Source organism: Eschscholzia californica, unplaced genomic scaffold (assembly GCF_041429995.1).
Source record: "Eschscholzia californica isolate CP2 unplaced genomic scaffold, dmEscCali1.0.p SCAF_178, whole genome shotgun sequence".
NCBI classification, from domain to species: Eukaryota; Viridiplantae; Streptophyta; class Magnoliopsida; order Ranunculales; family Papaveraceae; genus Eschscholzia; species Eschscholzia californica.
In genome coordinates, this window is record NW_028238285.1 from 37,501 (window position 1) to 43,267 (window position 5,767).

The 5,767-nt window shown below is 35.1% G+C and overlaps 4 non-coding genes across 4 annotated transcripts; 2 read left to right on the forward strand and 2 right to left on the reverse strand.

The window, feature by feature from the left end:
- The first annotated feature begins 379 nt into the window (after window positions 1–379).
- TRNAC-GCA (transfer RNA cysteine (anticodon GCA)) lies at window positions 380–450 on the forward strand. The gene has a single exon. It is a non-coding gene; the product is annotated as a tRNA-Cys (tRNA).
- A 3,256-nt stretch (window positions 451–3,706) lies between these two features.
- TRNAD-GUC (transfer RNA aspartic acid (anticodon GUC)) lies at window positions 3,707–3,780 on the reverse strand. Its single transcript has one exon. It is a non-coding gene; the product is annotated as a tRNA-Asp (tRNA).
- A 397-nt stretch (window positions 3,781–4,177) lies between these two features.
- Window positions 4,178–4,261, reverse strand: TRNAY-GUA (transfer RNA tyrosine (anticodon GUA)). The gene has a single exon. It is a non-coding gene; the product is annotated as a tRNA-Tyr (tRNA).
- A 676-nt stretch (window positions 4,262–4,937) lies between these two features.
- TRNAT-GGU (transfer RNA threonine (anticodon GGU)) lies at window positions 4,938–5,009 on the forward strand. Its single transcript has one exon. It is a non-coding gene; the product is annotated as a tRNA-Thr (tRNA).
- Window positions 5,010–5,767: the final 758 nt, after the last annotated feature.

A 5,767-nucleotide genomic window follows, 5' to 3' on the forward strand; every position in this document is an offset into this window, starting at 1 on the left:
TGTAACTTGAATTGAAAAGGATTCATTATGGAAAAGAATTTATACTGATTAGTTGTGTATCAACTTTATTTTTATGAAACACAATTTTAAATCCAAGAACCCTTCGTGAATTCAAGTCAATAGTTAATGGTTCCAATTTGCCCTGCATTTTTCATTCTGTAACTGAAAACCCGCAATTTCTCTTGAAAGAGAAAAAGGGAGGGAAGTTTTTATGCGTTGTGTGTTTTGAGATTTGAGATACCATACAATCAATCGAAGGGAATCGACTGGATCCAAAAAGAAGATATTTTTTTAGATTTAGGAACGGGATAAAGAAAACGGGATTCAAGATGCAAATTCAATCAAAAAAGAAAATATTTCCATCTATTTATATTATATTGGCGGCATGGCCGAGTGGTAAGGCGGGGGACTGCAAATCCTTTTTCCCCAGTTCAAATCCGGGTGCCGCCTCATCGACAAAAAACTCGAAATCCTTTATTCGTTCTGCTGACATAACTCGCCGAATTTTTGCTCAGCAGAAATAGAGGAAAAAGACTAGGACTGTAAATCCTTGCCCCTAGGACCCGAGGGAGGATTATAGTATAGGAAGGGTCTGTCTAGCTATCAAGACTTACTGATTCCCTTCCACTACTAGTGTAGTGTCTACTGACTGAGTTTTGGGTTAGATTGGATAATCGGATGGGGAATCAAATTCGTAGTTGTGGAACGGGGGGCAGATACCTTTATAGTATACAGACTCACGAGAGTCTCGAAATGCTCAGACAGCCAATCCATATTGGATTGGATAGAGAATTACCCTTTGTTTTATTTATAGAATAAAACAAAAGTTGAAAAAAAACTTCTTTTCGATAACCCCCAATATAGAGGTATGCGATAGGGGGTGATCTATCTTGATTGTAGATTGCCATGGCTCTTGCTTATGAAGGGCAAGAAAAGAAACCATAGGTCTTACTATTCCTACATGTTCCATTAATAACATAATACCAAGGGAGTAACTGCCTATCTTGCTTGTGCTTAATGCTTCCCGATTCTACCAGAAATCATATAGGAACTTATTATGTGTGGATTTATTGGATTGTTTCATCAATAGCGTTTGGTCAGAATGCCTTTTTGACTCTGCGCCATTGATTCCACTATTATTAGTGATCAATAATGTAAGAATTCCTTCATAGAGATAGGGGACATAATTCACATGGATATAGTAAGTCTTGCTTGGTCTGCTTTAATGGTAGTCTTTACATTTTCCCTTTCACTTGTAGTATGGGGAAGAAGTGGACTCTAGAGATACTACTAATTGGGTTGAGTAATCAAACTGTATTAATTATTTCATAGATCGTTCTGCAAATAGTTTTAAAATAAAAAGATTTCCATTTCAAAATTCTACTGGAATCCAGTAATGTAATAGTAATATATGAATAATAACCTTTCAATCAAACAAACATTTCAATGATTCCCATGTTCGTATTTGTAAAGTAAAAGAAGATACACATGAGATAAAATTTTTTACAACCGAACTCTTCCTAAATATTCTATTTCGATGAACTAACTAGTTCTTACCAGAATTTTATATGGATATTACAATGAGAAGCAACCGATCCCCTTTTTAATTTCTTTCCCTCTTTACTGTTCATGTTCAAAGAGGAAGTCGTTCTGTTATTACGTAGATACGTACTTTCTCCCGGAGGCAGCATAGATATAGTCGTTGTCCAACGAAGTACTACGAAGAATAAGATCTTATTTGGACGATTCGCATATTGCGCACTTACTCTTTGTTTTATACTCCTAGAAATCTCTTATTTATACTTTATCGACCCTGGTTTAAGCGTTCGAAATCCGTGGGATCTACTACTCTTTTTTTTCCAAATCTGAAGAATTTTCCATAGAAGTCTTTGGATCATCTGTCAACGGCTCAATCAATTATTTGTTCGGAATGCTAAAAAAAGTCTTACTTTGTTTCTTTTATTTGATAGAATAATTGATTTGATTCTTTCGACAAAGCCCGGGATCTATATTGGAAATAATAAGAAACCCAGTAATTATAACCGTAAAAGTAAGAGCAAGATTCGATTATTTCGGATTGATCGAAAGTAATACAAATAGATGGAGGGAAGAACTAGGGTTGGGGTGCTATTTAAATGTAAATTACATATATGTAATTTACATTTAAATATATGAAGATATATATTGTAGATTAATCTATATTAAGCCTATATCTCTTTATAGAATACAGTACAACTTTAGACAATACACTAATAGATAGTGTGGTAGAAAGGTTCATATATTTCTTTCTACCATACTATCGGATCTCATATACTGCTGATTCTAGTCCGCTCATTTCATTTAAGGCGCGGAATGCAAATCACTTTCATTTCTTCAATCATTGACTAAGAACTAAGAAGTCAAGCTTCATTCAAATTAATCATTTTGACTGACTGTTTTTACGTAGATAATAAGTAAAAAAGCAGTAGGAACTAGAATAAACAGTGCAGTAGCAATAAATGCGAGAATATTTACTTCCATAATCTCATCGTTTTTTTTTTTTACTTCACAATAACTCGGGATCTAATCCCATAGAGATGATAAATCTTCTCCTGTAAATTCAATGAGATGAATTGCATCCCGATGATATTTGATATTGAATCGGATCAATATCATGAATAACAATATCTGAGCTATCAAGTCGATTCATTGTCGAGAATTGAATAGTATAACATAGGAAGATCTTTTATCCATAACAAATCAAAAATTGGATTTCTGATACAATCAATAATCCCGCTGAATTTTTCATTCTTTCTTTTCTATAATCTACAGCCTTCCGTATACAATCATCTGATGAGGTATCATCTGACCCGTCTTCCACTTCTATTAGTCACAAACCCAAACAGTAGAAGTAAAATGGAAAAAAGAAGAAGTGCAGTTCTAAACTAACTAAGTTTTTTTATGATCTAATTTTCGTGGAAGACAAAGAGGTGTCATAAAGATGGATCCCGGTATAAAAGATCTAATATTTCGATAAATTCACTATTTTGGAGTTTGCTCTTTCTTCGGTAGGACCCCCTCAAATAAAATAGGAAGAAAAAAAGATTATGCATTCCCTTACTAATTACTAAGAGGGGTAGATCTTTGTTTGACCTCTCTTTTATTATAATTAATTCTATTTTATATTATAATAGCCGCGTTCCTTGGATTGGGACTGGGACATATATCATATCCAAAATTCAGTGTGCAACTTGAATAAGATAGATAGACTGTTTCCAATTAGGAATTGAGGTTACACAAAATAGGAGCTAGAAGAAAAGGCAGTAGTTTTAATATAAGCCGAAAAATCTTCTTTCGGGCTAACTATGTTAAGGTTAAGTTAATTTTGTATCGTACAATAAAGGAATCCAATTTGTATATGTGCTCCCGCGAAACGGATGTGTATTCTATTCCATTCCATGGATCAAAAGCAATCGAAAAAGTCAGACCAGTATGGTATCTCTTGTAATCCTGAATTGAATATGTTCCTACCAACAATTGTACCAATCTACCTATGTCTCTCCCCACGAATCGGTACTTGTTGAAGTAATTGAAATTCCTGTATTTGTTCGATGAGACACGAAAAAAAAAGAAAATAAAGACCCACGCCGGGAATTAGATCCTACTCCTTGTCACCCTCTTCACAGAAAATAGAGAGATGAATTGATGGATTCATCGGATCCTAGGTCGGGACTGACGGGGCTCGAACCCGCAGCTTCCGCCTTGACAGGGCGGTGCTCTGACCAATTGAACTACAATCCCAGGTAAATAAGGTGTACAGGATTCTTATGATTTCATTCAAACCATATTTCTATTTAGAATCGCCGTGCTGTAACAGAGACAGGAACGCTATATTGCTATTCACATGGATACGGACTTTAGTGAAGTGAGAACGACACGTATTACTAGTAATTCTAGTGCCATATCAAATCGATTGATAATAAATCTTTCAATGGTCAATGAAAAAATATTTTTTTTTCTTTACTTTAACCCCTTCCTTCTATTTACAGACTAGATTATTAGAAAGATTAGAATATGTGGGAACAAATAAAATAAATAAGGATATAACAGAAATTCTTTTCTTTATTCCCCCGCATCGGGCGTTTCTGGAGGCCAAATTTGTTATATCATCTCATGATGGATCGGCGAATGAAATTATTGGGCCGAGCTGGATTTGAACCAGCGTAGACATATTGCCAACGAATTTACAGTCCGTCCCCATTAACCACTCGGGCATCGACCCAGGAAGAATCCATTTTAGACTTATGGATAATCCACGATCAACCTCCTTTCGTAATACCCTACCCCCAGGGGAAGTCGAATCCCCGCTGCCTCCTTGAAAGAGAGATGTCCTGAACCACTAGACGATGGGGGCATACCCGCCCGATCGCCTACTATGCTCATAGTATGAACAGTTTTTTGGAATTGTCAATATAATGTAATGGTATGACTAGATCCGAAGAATCCTTCTGGCTTTCATGATTCCATCGAATTTCGTTTTTTTTATTCAAAAAGGATGCTGTAGAACTTGTAAATCTGAAAAGGGGTCAACAAGTAATCGACTTTTTTTTATAAAAATGTGGTTCAGGGTATGTGTCGAATCTCTTCATCACATGATTCGATGAAATATCTTGGATCTATGTCGAAGTCGAATTTGTGTTAATCAAGTGAATCTCGTTCTGATGGGAGTCAATAAGCGAAAATCTATTAGGGTCAGTCTTGAAACAATTCATTGCATTAATATTTATCAAATATAAATAAGCATTTTTTCCTAGACTTCTTAAGTCAAAATGTTAAGTCAAAAAAATTCTTGTTCCTGAATGAGCCGCTATTTATCTATATGTATATATATTATATACATAGGTACATGCAGTAGACTCATAGTGGCTAGTGGTGCATTCAGGAATTGAATCAAACGAGCCCTTTTAACTCAGCGGTAGAGTAACGCCATGGTAAGGCGTAAGTCATCGGTTCAAATCCGATAAGGGGCTTTTTCCACAAAACTCCAGTCTGAGTCTTCATTTTGGAGCGAAAAATAGAGATATTGTTGATATTTGTAATAAAAAAAGTAAACATCTGCATAAATAACATAAATAATAAGTTATTATTATATAGTAGTAATAAGTATAGTTATAAAGTTGAGCCTTTGTTCATTATCATGATAAGTCATCCCACTTATTGGGAGGGCGACTATGTCACTACAGGCTATACTCCTACTCATGTTTCATTATTCAATACTTTTTGTCTTGGGACATAGATAGTCTATCTACCCAACCCTAATTATGTTATGAATCGGCAAATACTCCTACTTTTCCATTATTCCATATTCCAATCAAATCCATGGTAAAGATTAGAAATCAACAAAAGAAAAAGTAAGTGGACCTGACCCATTGAATCATGACTATATCAGCTATTCTGATATTAAAAGTCAATAGAGATAAAATTGTATTGTAGCAGCGTACCGTACCGCCCTTTTTTATTTATTTCATTTCCTCGGGCTACGCAAGAATTTGTCGATATTTCCGATTGAATGTTCTTGTTAATGGATGCTTCATAGGAATAAATTGCTATTCCGTTCCTACACAGAGAAAGAGTTATTCCGAGTCACAACACAAAAGCCATCTATTTTTGACTATCTTTCTTTGATTCCAGAAAAAGATCTATATTCTATTATATCTACATCAGATCGTGGTTTCATGTACCAAATATTTCCATATCGATGCATCCGAGATTTTTGTCTCGCAATCAC